The following is a 13,764-nucleotide window of genomic DNA, read 5'->3' as shown; positions in this document are numbered from 1 at the left end:
ATATCACTTTATTTGAACAACGGTGACAGGCAATGAGGTTACCATCGTTAAATAGAATTCTGAGAAGGGAAAGGTGTTGTAGATGGTTCAGAGACCAGTGGAAGATAAAATTATCTAGCGCGGTACGGCACTCTAGTGCACCTTCAGATGCGCTTGACAATCCACTGAATGTGCTCGGTGAATATCTTGATCACCCAGTTTGCGGTTCATATTCTACCCAACAATTTTCCTTCGAGTGGAGTTTGAGCAACATATTCCAGCATTAGCCTCCGTAAATTTAGGTGATTTCGGGCGACAATAAATCAAGGCAAAAGTGAAAAATTGTGCAAATTAACTAGATTAATTGCATTCTGATTAGTCTACTCACATCTGCGGATCACCGTTGTCGTTTGGTTTGTTTGTTGCCTTCCACCTGGGTCACGCTGTAGCGAAGTTGGGCCACGCTAGATTTATATGAAAAAAACTTTGGAGATTGTTGGTGTTATCCTAATTATCTTAATTAATTAATCTTTATTTGTGTTTTGTAGATACATCTTTCTGGTGTTTCTGTTACACCTAGCTAAACTAGGCCGTAGAACCATGAATGGTTCAACTGTTATCCGATATTCTTCACTTCACTCTGTTCACGTGTGGTGAAGCGGTTCTGGTTGTCAGACCACTTTCATCGTCTTTCCTCATGCGTAATTTAAACTCTCAGGAAATTTGAATTTGGTTTGCGCTGCCCATAAAAAACCAGCGGAATTGGTTTTCTTTTTATTTCCTTTATATGTATCGACAAGTTGCTCGAGGAAGATCTTCAAGCCGGTAACGGACTGAATCCTGTACACAATAACATTTCTAAATTTCTTTTTCATTTCCTAAAAGCAGGCTGAAAGCAATATCATTTTACTTGTCGTCTCTTTACTAAGGTACGTTTATTGCCTGTGAGTAGCTATCCTATTTGTTGCCTGTGTAGTGAATCAAAAACTCTTCGACTGCCGCGTTTTAGTTTAGCATAACTGGGGATAAACAGCCTTTTGCAATGTTCTGAAGGGGGCGAGCAGCATGTAGCAGATTGAGAACCACTGACTTATTTGCACGGGAATTGTCTCTACACTGTTCCACAGGCAGAAAATACATCCCCATAATCCACTAACAAGATTTTGAGACCGTCGTCTTAAGTGAGCACACAATGCGTTTATTTACCACTTCATCGTTCATATAATGGTCAAACACAGGAAGTTATATATTTTGACTGCCGTCAACAGCATAATTCTCACTGAAGATCGATTTAAAGTGTTCTCTTTCAATCTCCGTATTGATGGCGACGAAACTCTGATGCGCCATTGAGACAGAATTGTCGCTGCTCGGGAGATTCACTAGAGTCATTAGCGGTACTTGTTTGGGTGTGCTTCCAATCATCAGAATAAGAGTGTATCTCAAGTAAATATTCAGATTCACAGAATCAGACGAGATCTTGGATGCAAATTCATGTAGGTAGGTGCATTTGAAGGAGTCAAAGTACTAAAGTTCCGTATGCCGGACTATGCCTCCGGTTGAAAAAAGCACTTATGGGAGCCTAAAGACGGTGATTATCCGAAGACAAAGAGACATTATAGATCGGTGGTTAAACAGAAATATCACTGCGACTGTAGGAGATAATGTCAGTATAAAAGCCAGTCTAACAGGATGTACTTTCGTTGTAGGCACTCAACAGCAATTTCAACCTCCTTCAAGAGAACAACAACCTACCTATTCAAGAAGTTGTTCGCACCTTATCGAAAATTTAACAGACATGTTGGGTTACTTTGTTGCAACCGGTAATCGACGACGGCAGTTTTTACCCACTTTTGTTCCAGAATTCCGCACACGTCAGCACGGGTACATTTGATATTTTCCAAACTGTTTACTGGTCACTACGATGGCGAAGATGCATTCTATGTGCTAAAAGCAAATGCTCTTCATTGGCTGACACTTTCATTACTTCTACCCCTTACTACTCGGGCGTTTACAGATTTATTTCGTATTCAGGCGGCCAAAACCGTTCTCTTTCACTAAATTCCTGAAAAAGGTTACTTCCATTGACATTCAAATCTTCAGCCTTCCACTGTGTTGGGTCAACCTATGCTAAAGTCGCAGACAGTGAAATGTTTTGTGATTTAGCTCCGGTGATGCATTGGCGGGTCGAGTGGCTGCCTACAAGTTTCCACCACTTCTGTGCAAGATCAATGCTGTTCAAGATGCATTAAATGCAAACCACGCACAAGTGATCCGTCATACGTGAACAGGTATGAAATTTCTTGGCAATAACGACCACTCGACACCATGTACCACTCATGAAAGCACGTAGTGAATCAAAAACTCTTCACTAAAATCTCCAAAAAATTGTGTTAGAGGTAGTCACATCATGGACAGGGGATAGCTTGAGAGTCGTACATAGTCAGATCTTCTCATTGAAGGGGAACGTTACAGAGAGGATGGTTGGCTAAAGGGAGTACAGTGCTCGTGAGTGCTTGTGGTCAAAATAGATACTGGAGTTTTTCAGTGTCACTGTAATTTTTCAGTGCTGTGATATCGACTTTTGAATGACACTACTCCAGTAAGCTGTAACAAACAAACAGAAAGCCTGAATACAGGAGTTTGGCAAACTTAGTTTAGTTTCTGTAAAAGAACCACTCACAAGGTTGCTGAAAACTCTGGCAGACCAACTCTGACAGACCACAACCGGTTTCACCCTTCTTGGGGCTCATCAGGTAGGCGCAGTATCCGAGTTTCCGTCAACCCTGATGCTCAAATAACCCACTTTTTCAGACTGTTCTAACAGTCCGCCAACTGTGTGCAAACGATTCATGGTGAAAATTTCAGAAAATTCAGTTGCAATTCGGAAATGTGGTACGCGCTTCCACGATCTATTCGTGTGGTAGTCCGATGAATGCACACTTTTTCTTTCATACCACGGGGTTCTTTTTTCGAAGCCAGGCTTGAACCACACTGTCCCCTTGTCATGTAGACGACAAGGATCGATGTTTCCAAGGCGAGTTGTTCGTCAGGAGGAAAAACAGCTGTCAATAAAACATTTCTCGAATCGAGAGTGCCTCCACCGAACTTGTCAGGTAGTGTCCAGATGACCATCGGTACCCTAGTGTGGAGTTCCCTACTACGGAACTAAAAGCCCAATCAAAGGTAAGTCCTTCACACTCATAACAAGTTGTCCATTGAAATTGTCCAGCGTATCTTCATAAAGTTGCATACCCGTTTGATTAAATTCTTTTCCCAGCAGTTTAGAACCAACAAAAATTGCAACATATTGAAAGAATCATCGTAACATCTCTTTCATTTAGAGCCGTTTATACCTTCTGAGTGAGGTCTATCAAGCCAATGATTGACTGAGATGGTTCGGTCGAAACCGGTGAATCGGTCGATTCTCGTTGGTTTACGAGGCCACCGATAACCGTACATGGAGTCGTCAAACTTATTGTTCAGTTGCTGATACGGTAGCACTAATTGTAGTTTTGTATACATAGCTTATCGCTGATTGGCGTGAAACCATCGTGTTCTACAATCACCTGTACTATCGAATCCATAACCGGATATAATTCAGGCAATTACATATGTGGGTAGGTAGGGCCAAACAAACAAATGTGGATTGGCCGATCCAGTTTTGATTGACCGACCGACCTAATAAATCAGTAGAATAGGAGAGTTGGTTCACACAGCTGAAGTATCACATGGTCCACCTACATTAACAATGTGCTGTTCTTTTATGTTCCAACAAGTGTGGTCAAGCTGAATATGTATGAACCTGTTTCCCAAGTGCTAATATATCGCCTGATTCGAACAAGCACGAAGCAAATTTACTTGACGATAGTACTAATGTGGCGATGACCTTTCATGTGCATGTTTTAATTCACCTCGAAATTTAGTTTTTACCCACCTACACCACCTGGTAGACCAGCCAGAGTCAAACCAACAGGTGCGATCCAACAAGTGGATGTAAATCGAGCGATCCGATTAATCCATAACGTGAAAGAATTGTCCGATGCATTGATCCATTAAAAAATCGGCACACCTGTTACAGCAAGCTACTGACTTTTACCGGAATGGGGAAGCTGCGGACCACCAAGGCAAGTAGGTCGATGAGCGTGTCGGCCTGAAGGTAACAGCTTGAAATTGTAGACAACAGGGTTACATGACCGGCCCTTGTACACCCATATGTATAAGGTATCATGTCTCCCATCAGGTCCGATAGATATGTGTAGTGATAGGTGAGGGCAACAGAGTTACGTCAGTGGACAAAACCAGTCAGTAGACCCCGTCCGAACTCATAACCGCATCCGTGCAACTCTGAGGACCACACCTACAGTCTTAACAAATCGAGGTGGCTGGCATGGCGTGCCATGCGAAACCATTCAGACATTGGAAACCATACTTCGGCTGTGATATGCCTACATGGATGTAGAAAATTTAACTCTCACTCAAGTGTCAGACAAGGGAAGCGAACTCTACCGATTAGCCTTTGTGCATCGAGCGTGATTGTTAAGAAACACTAGAGAAAATCTCATTTCTGTCCTTTACGGCAGGGAAAGGAATTTCTTCGTAATAAGCAGCAGAAATTCGTCTGTCACTATTTCGGAGGTATTCTGCGCTGGAACAGCATGTTCCGTAGAGGAGTTTGGTGTTAGCAATTAACTGGTCTTCAGAGGGCCTTGCATTATCTGTTTACGGTAAAATGTGACCTCTCGAAGGTGTTTCTGTAGTAAATCCTATCCACAAAGCTCTTTTATGTGTATTAATCAGTTATATCTCTTGCTGCCTCTGCTAAGTTCAATCTCTTTCACAGAAAACGTTTAAAAATTTTTTCATCTTACATCATGACCCAACAAGACATCACAGGATAGATCCTCACTTGACTTTTGTTTCGCTTAGTGAATTAGGGCTCATTCACAGAAAAAACGGGAGTCACGTGATTGTGTGCGGTAGAAACGCACCAAACTGTTTGATGCGATGTGTATCCTTCTTCACCATCTATGTTTTGTGATGGAAATTTCAGACCCGCTGTCAGCTGGGATGATTCTATTTTCATTACAAGTGAATTTCAGTCGGCATATAGTTCTATACAATAAAAAGTTCTGTTGTATCTACCAGCCTCCTAATAACGCAACCTTCGGAGAAACTTTGGGGAATCAACAATGCTTGTTGAGAAAAAAGTAATCTTATTACAACGACCAACTATTCTAACTTTTTAACTTATTTCCCCTACACGAATCCTTGACTGCTGTATGATGTGGACGAATTTGTTTTATACGTATGCCACCTGCTGAAATCTCGTTCAGCATGTACTAATCCATTTGTGGCACGCGTTCCCAAACTGTGCAGGAGATCACCAAAAAATGTCAAAATAGTTGCGACGGTTATCCAAAGCTGCTGACCGCATGTTCGTGTAAGCGCAAACTTATTCTAGCAGGGAGGTTTTGCAACCAAACAGCATACTTTTCGTGATCGTTTTCATGATGTGATGAGACATATTTATAAATCTTAGTCATTCGCGTATTGTTCATCCGCCAGCTGACCCCTATAGCATGACCGATCTTATAGTGAGGATTTTTAGAGAATGCTGAAAAATCTACGACCTATTTATGGTTCCCTAAGATGTCAGGTTTGCCTGGGTATGCGACAGACAGACTGTCTATGTTTTATGCCTCGCGCCAATGCAACATTTGGTGATGTGTCCATGTGAGATGAGCGGACTCAATTTTTGCGGTAGCACATAAGGCTTATCTTCTGCGCACACATATGTGGCTAAGGAGCAAAAAATGTTAGCGTGAATTAGCCTTTTCAACGAAACAAACTATGGTTTGATAATATGGTCTGAGAAATTGACCGTCTCTGCTATCCTGGCCATACTTATGCGCTCGTGCGATTCACGTAAGTTTGCTGGACGTGTAGACCTGCAATTGAACTTCAGTCGGTTTTAGTGTTTTGCGGTTCACTGCTTCCTTGACTGCCTTGCTTGATTAACTACCCCACATATTAGCGGCACACACTCAGTTGAAAATTAAGTTGGTGTTGACGGGAGACTAAGAGAAGTCCACGCTGAATCTTTCGTTTCTAACTTTCTTCAGTTGGATGTGGCGTAAATATGGTACGACACAGGAGATATCGAAGTCAACTTTCTTGTTTAAATAGAGGATGGAATGCATGAGTTTCATTTAAGGCGGAACCGCTAATGAGTTGTTGAAGGATTTTCAGTAACTTAATCTGTAGTTTGGAATGTAAATAAATTTCGCACTTTTTCATCAGTATTTAAATAACCCGTATGCCCCTGAATCGGTTGCAGGATGTTCGGTTTCCGGTGATGAGAGCCTGTTCGCCTTGATTGTTCAGGATAGGACCGTTAGTTTTTGCTCGAACAGTATCTCGGTTCAACCTGGGAGAAACGCTGAGCGGGAAAACTGGATCAAACAGACTGGTTTGATCGAAGTGCAGTAAATATTTGTGATGCTCACAAATCTTACCGAAAGAGGTATTCCACTCCCAAAGAATGGACATGCTAAGGAGAGATTTTTTTGCTCTGAGGTCGAGTTCTACTAGGTAAATGGAATGCATTGTGTCGAACATATTGTTTTCCAGTTTTTGTTGGGAGATAGTTCTCTTTTATAAATGCTTCCAACAGTGTACACTGACCCCAGGAAGCACCTTAGAAATGAGCCACTACCCTAGAAAGTTCACGACAGTTTAACCCCTCACCAAGCCCTTAGAATAGCAGCAAACTTCAAAAGAGATTACTCACTTTCTTCATACTGGCCTTTACTGGGAAGGTCAACTTTGTGACGTAAACGCACGCGACCTCACATTATTGACTGCTGAGTGGCAACGCTAAACCTACCACAAAAGATTTCGGAAGTAAATCCTGTTACAGTCATGTATCCATCCTGTTTATCGACAGTTTCCAAGGTCATCAACGCGAATAAGGATGATGTAGGCAAGTGAGTAAAGCATAATAGGGGTGGGTGAGCAACAATAACTTAATACAGAAACATTTCAGTTTGTCGGGTCCAGCAAGAGACGATAGTCGAATGGTGGTTCGTTGATAAAAAAAAAGTATGGAAGTATTTCCACAATAGTGTATGGAAGATTTCTAAAAGTAGCAGTGCTCAAAAGCTTGATTGAACGCCAGGTACCTATTAAAATGAGTTGGAGGGGAGAAACGTTCAAAGCTCACACGTTCATACGAGAACCCGTAACAGTTTACTGTGGCGAAACGTTGGACTAAATTCAGATGGTGACTTCGGAAACGAATGCTATATGGAAGCACAAGAATGCTAACAGCAAATTTGTTCCTCCTCATTCAAGATACGGTACAAAAAAACCGGAATTCGATCGGTGGGAGTTAGTTGAAATTCATCCAAAGTTCGGAAATAAAGCAGTCCAGAGTTTTAGTATCTACGTGCAGACGGACCTTTTATCAACTCATAACAACTTGGGCGTTCGACTTGCAAATGAAGTATTCTTAAAAGTGTGAAGCGCTTAAAACAGTAAACAATACTGCAACTTGTGGAAACCTGCAATGCTGTTATTTTGAAAGTCAGATACTGTTAAAATTGAACAACATACTCGCTGTATACAGTTAAAATTCATGGGAATATTGATGATCCAACTTTCCGAAATGCCTGGCAGGATGGTGGATCACAGATCGGGAGTTATTGCCCGTTAGATGCAACAGCTCAAACTTTATTGTGTAAGATCACCGAGGGCACATTCATGAGCAACACTTTCTGATATCCGCCTGAAGAGCGTCAATGTCTTTGGAGGTTGCAAGTGCCTTTCACGTCGATGGGAAGCAGCAGAGAACTCAGAGTATGGAGCCTAGGTCATTGACGAAGGTCGAATGGATCAGAATTCAGAGACCGACCCGTGATGTCCTATATCCTACTGGATTTGGTCTTGATATGGTTCTGAAACATTCATTACTCTTCATCTACTTGAGTAAAACAGAAATGGAGATTTGTTCCAAGGTACAAGTATTTGAAATACATTTCAGCCCTTACCTGTTGTGGTCGATGAAACCTGTCCAGATTTGTATAGGGGAGGGGACAAACCGACCTATTTCAATAGGTATCGGTGCTAGAATACGGAACAATCAGGTTGCCATTGCCAGAATGATCTGTTCCGATACAGTGATCGAAACATACAGACGGTCTGATCAATAACACCTCAGCATTGTTTAGACTAGTGATCACAACAGAATAGTGGCTTTAACGTGTCGGCTTCTTTTCAGCAGTCAACTGTACGTGATTCATCAAAGACTCGAGGCCGGAACTTTTCGCCTAGCCATTGGTCAATAAGGCTTTGGATAAAAGCATCTTACTCCCTCTAAACAAGTGGCCATACAGAACTGTTTGATTAGTGGGAATTCGATGGAACTTAGGAAAGTATGGTCCCCTCAAGTAGAATTTCGGTAAAGTCAATTGAAGGCTTCTTAACTAAGACTCCTGAGAGCGGAAATGCGTGCAAAACGTAAAATATAATCAGTGAAGCAATCGTAGCTTACACTCGCGTCGGATAAGTGTCTTCTAATCGCTTTAAGAAAAACATTAGCTGGTGCTGGATGAATTGGCTGAGCTCTCGAACATTCTGCGAACATAAAAAGATAAGTTCTTTGAGATAGTCTGTTGGAGGTGGCAGGAAAGTCAGCATTCGGAAATTCTTGCAATAGGTCTATGTGCTTTTATCGCGAAGGACCAGTGAACGGGGATTGAAAACCGACAGAATGCATCGTATTTCGACTCACTAAAATGGCCCCTGCGGAAGCAATTAATCCAGCGGATCTCTGATTCAGCGAGGAATGAGGAGTTTTGGAAGTCGGTTAGTAAATAGGTGAAAAAGAACGCATTGAAACAATGGTTTATGCTATTTAGATGATCCAGTAATTTTCGGGATCTGAGTACCAGTAGATTTTTTCGCACTCATACATTTCGAGGTTCCGAGTCAGGCTAACAACGATCCATACATGTTGTACACCAGAAGTTTCAGTAAGATAGTCCAATATTCTACAGGACCGAGCGCTTTTTACTACTATCTTATCGTTGACCATTTTGGTTCATTCCTGGTTATCAATAGGCTGGATATTTGAATTTGCTGAACGAACGTTTTCCCGGGGCTATGAATGTATATAGTCCGAGGTGATTCACAACCCTGTGTAAACAGTGCTTATGTCGTCCGGACCAAAAAGGCCCAAAACAGCACAAGAAACCAGACAGCCTTTTAGGAGAAAATGGGGGCTCAAATCTAGCGGCTAGATCAATTTGATCAACAAATCAACGGAACAAAGTGACCGGAAAAGGCAGAGTATTAAACGATCAAATACAAAGGTCAACTGATATGGTGAGAAAGACGGGGAAGTGCATCCAGCCAAGCTGGAGGAAATCAAATTGCAACGCAACACAAATTAGAACGAGTCCATCAAATCACAAAAGGAAAACTGCTAAAAACAGAACGTAGCAGGATGACATCGGAGAGCGACATAGCACAGTTTGTGAATGAACTGATCAGAACTACAATGAAAGAGGCCAGAAGGAAATTGTTCAAAAAAGCAATCAAATAAAAGGTATCCGGAACACAACGCAGCACTAATCGCAGTCAACGAAATTGGGGTAAAGCCGTTTCCCAATCAGCCGAACACATCAAGAGATACCACCTATGCTTTATGGGCTGCATAAACGCAAACAGGTTAGAGGGAAGTAGCTACCCAATCGCGCACTGACGAAGTTCTCACGAAAGGTGGCGAAACGCCTGCAAGCGAGTTGTCCACTCAACAGACACCTGATCCACACCCAACATCCATTGCAATCACTTACTTGTCATCTCTTTTCATACTACTTCAGATATCATCTTCATAGTTGTTGATCCGCCTGATTGTCACCTCTTGGTGACAGTCAAATTTCTATGCACTTCAGCCTCGAAACACCCCCGACATGAATGGGTGTGAAATGACTCACAAAATGCTTGATGTATGATCGCATTGTGGTCATTGTCTGGCATGGATTCGTGTTGCTACGCTGATGTATATATCGGGGGGTTATCTAATGGCAAGAGGACAGTGCTTCAACAGATTAGCGGAAAGTCAAGGTGTGGGATGAAGAGCATAGCAAGGTCTGAGTGTAAGGTAGGTAACGCATTCGTTCTGTTTACACACACACACACACACACAGGTTTTGAGACCACATGTTCAGGGGCTTGTCTTTCAAAACGCTGAGCAAATCTTTACACGCCTTAGTCTATTCGTTCAGGACGATCGCAGTTGGAGGCACACACCAACCAGCTCTGATTCACCACGGGGCATCCCAGTTCTTTGATACACGTTTTGCACTGGACGGTGGCATTCTCCAAGCTTTGCCTACACTGAAATTTGCTGGACAAGGCGATTGACATGTGAATCCGCAAGTCATATGATAAGAAATAAAAAAGATTCAGCGGGTCATCCATATGTTATTGCCTGAGCAGGGGTGAATAAGAGTTCGCTTTATTCATGGCTGATTTCCAATAGCAGTGGTGGGGCCATTAAACTGATGAATTTGTGCTCAGTCTAATGGAATTCGCGTACAACTTTATTACAACCTGGCAACTTGAATTTCCTCAGAATTATGGCTTTCGGTTATTCATCAGAGCGTCACGGCTCAACGATGCTCAATACACCGGTAAAAAAACTTTATGACACGACTCTTTCGGTTATCATCAGAGCGTCACGGCTCAACGATGCTCAATACACCGGTAAAAAAACTTTATGACACGACTGTTTGTAACGTTGGCTGAGCAGTCAAACTTCCTGTTGAATGTTTGCTTAGGAATTTCTGTGGCCCCTGTAGCGCACCACGTGATGGTGAGGCGAGGAATTTACCTAAAACTTGTCGACCAAGCTGGTTTCTTTAGGAATATAACTCTCAGTTACAAATTTTTGCCTGATGCAAATGAAAGCGATGTTCTTATGGAGGATCGACCAGTGTTTCTAGCGTGTAGGCCGTATTTGATTAATTTTCACGTACTCAGAAACGAACAACTGTTCAACCGCCACTTGTATGAGGCTTTCGGAAAGTACTGCATTAAACTTAATTCCGAAATGTGTATTCCACTCCACGATTTACGAGTTCGAAACCCATTACCCTCATTCATTCACTAAACGGTACCCGTTGTTTGCCAACCAAAAGCTCTCTCACGAATCCTCATGTACCAGTTTAATTCACGTTCACCTCAGATGCTTTAATTTTCGAAAAGTACATTCTTCCAATCAAGCTGACGATTTAAGAAGTCGAACGGGGTTTTTTGTGTATACAATACGGTCTTGACAGCAAACAAGTTTTGACGGTGAATCTCCACATCGGCACACAGCAGCTCCAAAATGCAAATGTTTATGTATGGAAGCCGCATTTCTCTTGGTGCTTAATAGTTCAGTGACGATTGGACCTATTCCAAGTTTGATTTACAGTGATAGAAACACCGCACGTGAGATGCAGAGTGCAAACCATTACGCCAGTCAACTCCGGAAATCGAAGCTGGATTTATGATCAATTTGAAATGACAAACGACCCTAAGCATAGCTGAGCGTTTGATGTTGGGAACTGGTTTTCTATGTATTACTGCGCCAAACACGGCAAGTGACTAGAAAACATAAACAGGTAGGTGTTGAAGGATTGATCATGTGACGCTGTGGTAAACCACTCTACTGCACTGATATGCTCCGGACCACACATCCATCAACTAGCTTACTGGGTCGGTTGCCCGAACCAGACAACAGATAGTAGGATATTCAGAGGTAAAACCATAGGTGACCCTCGGCCAAGTGAACTTGCAAGTGTGATTTTCAGGGCTAAGTGGGATTGATACATGACCTAGCGCATCTTAGGAAGTGACTAACCGCTGATATCTTCCTCTGTTCTTAAAAAACACGCTGAGGAGCAACAAGGCATACATGACCGCGTTTAGGAGCTTGGAAATTTTCGCTATGAGGATACCAGAACTTCTGGGGGAACTAAGGGCTTGCTGTAAACAAAATTTGTTGATAAGGGCGTCACGATGATGATCTGAACGCCTTAAGCAGATAAACACTCGAAACTATGGAGAGCCTACATTTGGATAGCACCCCGAATTTACGGTTTCAAACACAGTACTGGTCTAGCTTGATATGCCCACCAATTAAACAGCCGTTATCAATTTTTTACTGAAAGGAATACTACTCGTAAGGTTGCTAAAAAAAACTCACGACCGGTTCCCTTTCGATTTCGCTTCGAAGGAAGATTCAACTGAATCCCACAATAATCTCTCGCTTGCAAATAGCTGAATGTGTCAAACTTCGTGTAACTCGGGTTCAGTTAGAATATAATTTGACGAGAGATTCGAGATTGTCGTTCTTTTGGCAGGATATTGCATCGAGCGTCTTCGGTCGTCGTAATTTGTATACATTGTTAAACCTCTTGAACACTGCAAACTCGAAAAAAGAGCCCAAAGCTAAACAACAAACATAGTTATGCGTTTGAAGCACCAAGATCACCTTCTATTTAGTGGCAGTCTCGCTCCTCTGAGAGCGGCAGATTCGGCAAGCTGTAGTACCTTACAGCTCGTGGACCTGTATACGATGTGGAAGGTGGCTATCGGATCGACACAGTAAATATTATGATTACCAGCTTGTAATTCATTTACGGAAAGACTGAAAGGTTCATTGTGTACGTTTGCCGAAATCACACGAATTCATTGGTGTGCTGAGTTCACACGTTTCACGCACAGCGCTTTCTACCCTCGTGAAGGTGTTCATTGGGTCACGGTGTTTGGCTGTGCCCAAATTAGCGGAGTATTTTATTACTTGCCAGTAGTGCGTCCATTCTGCTGTTTGATATGGTCAATTTACGATTGAGGTGTTCCATCAGCTGAAGAAGGCGACTAACAACCGTTACCACCTGTTTCCTCAATTTCGAGGCATCCATATGAGGTTTAGCTAACCAATGTTCATATGTATGTACAGCCACCTTTGGTGGAGGGTCTGAGACAAATTCAGGTATTTGACCACTGATGTCTCGGAACTACGGCTGGAGTCAATGAATTCGGAATAAACTGATGAGGGAGACGGGTTTTTGGCGAAGCATCCGGTGCTTTACTGAGAGAATGCACCTACTGCAGCAAGCCAGGGTGGCTGAACCATTTGTTACGCATACAAAGTTACCACTTGCCGAAAAGAGCGCTGGTTTCTGTGCCTTATATTCGGAGTGGCGGAAACCTAGAGATGGACAGAATTTGAAATGACAAAAGGGAACCAAGGAGAAGCTTGAGTGCTTCTCGCATTGCATGATGGGGTCCAAGTGACCCTATCTGTGCTTAGTCTAACACAGTGAACGCTATTCCGGCTAGCAAATGTCAATATCAGTCACGGTGTTAGTTTGTATCAAGACTGTCTAAGTGTTGGAGGTATGGGCACCTGGGAACAATTGTGGTAGGCTATTCCTACTTGTCTCTCATTGTCCCTTCTTTTTCTTTCTACTGTAAGGCTTTATCCTTATAAACCAATATCTACGGCAGTGCAGTAGCAGTGCTCTTCTCTACAGCTGTTGCCAGCACAGGTGATGATGTACCTGAGTACATTGCAGCCCACAGGTGAAGTAGAACCCTGGCAGGTGATGATCTGAGTACATTGCAGCCCACAGGTGAAGTAGAACCCTGGACGGTGAACGTGGAACCACCTACGGCCTCGGAGGTTTACGAACGAATATGTTCCCTCAAGCGCCACCGAGCTCCCGGTCC

This window comes from Opisthorchis viverrini, assembly GCF_000715545.1.
Source record: "Opisthorchis viverrini unplaced genomic scaffold opera_v5_381, whole genome shotgun sequence".
In the NCBI taxonomy this organism is placed as follows: domain Eukaryota; kingdom Metazoa; phylum Platyhelminthes; class Trematoda; order Opisthorchiida; family Opisthorchiidae; genus Opisthorchis; species Opisthorchis viverrini.
Note: the sequence above shows the minus strand (reverse complement) of the source record.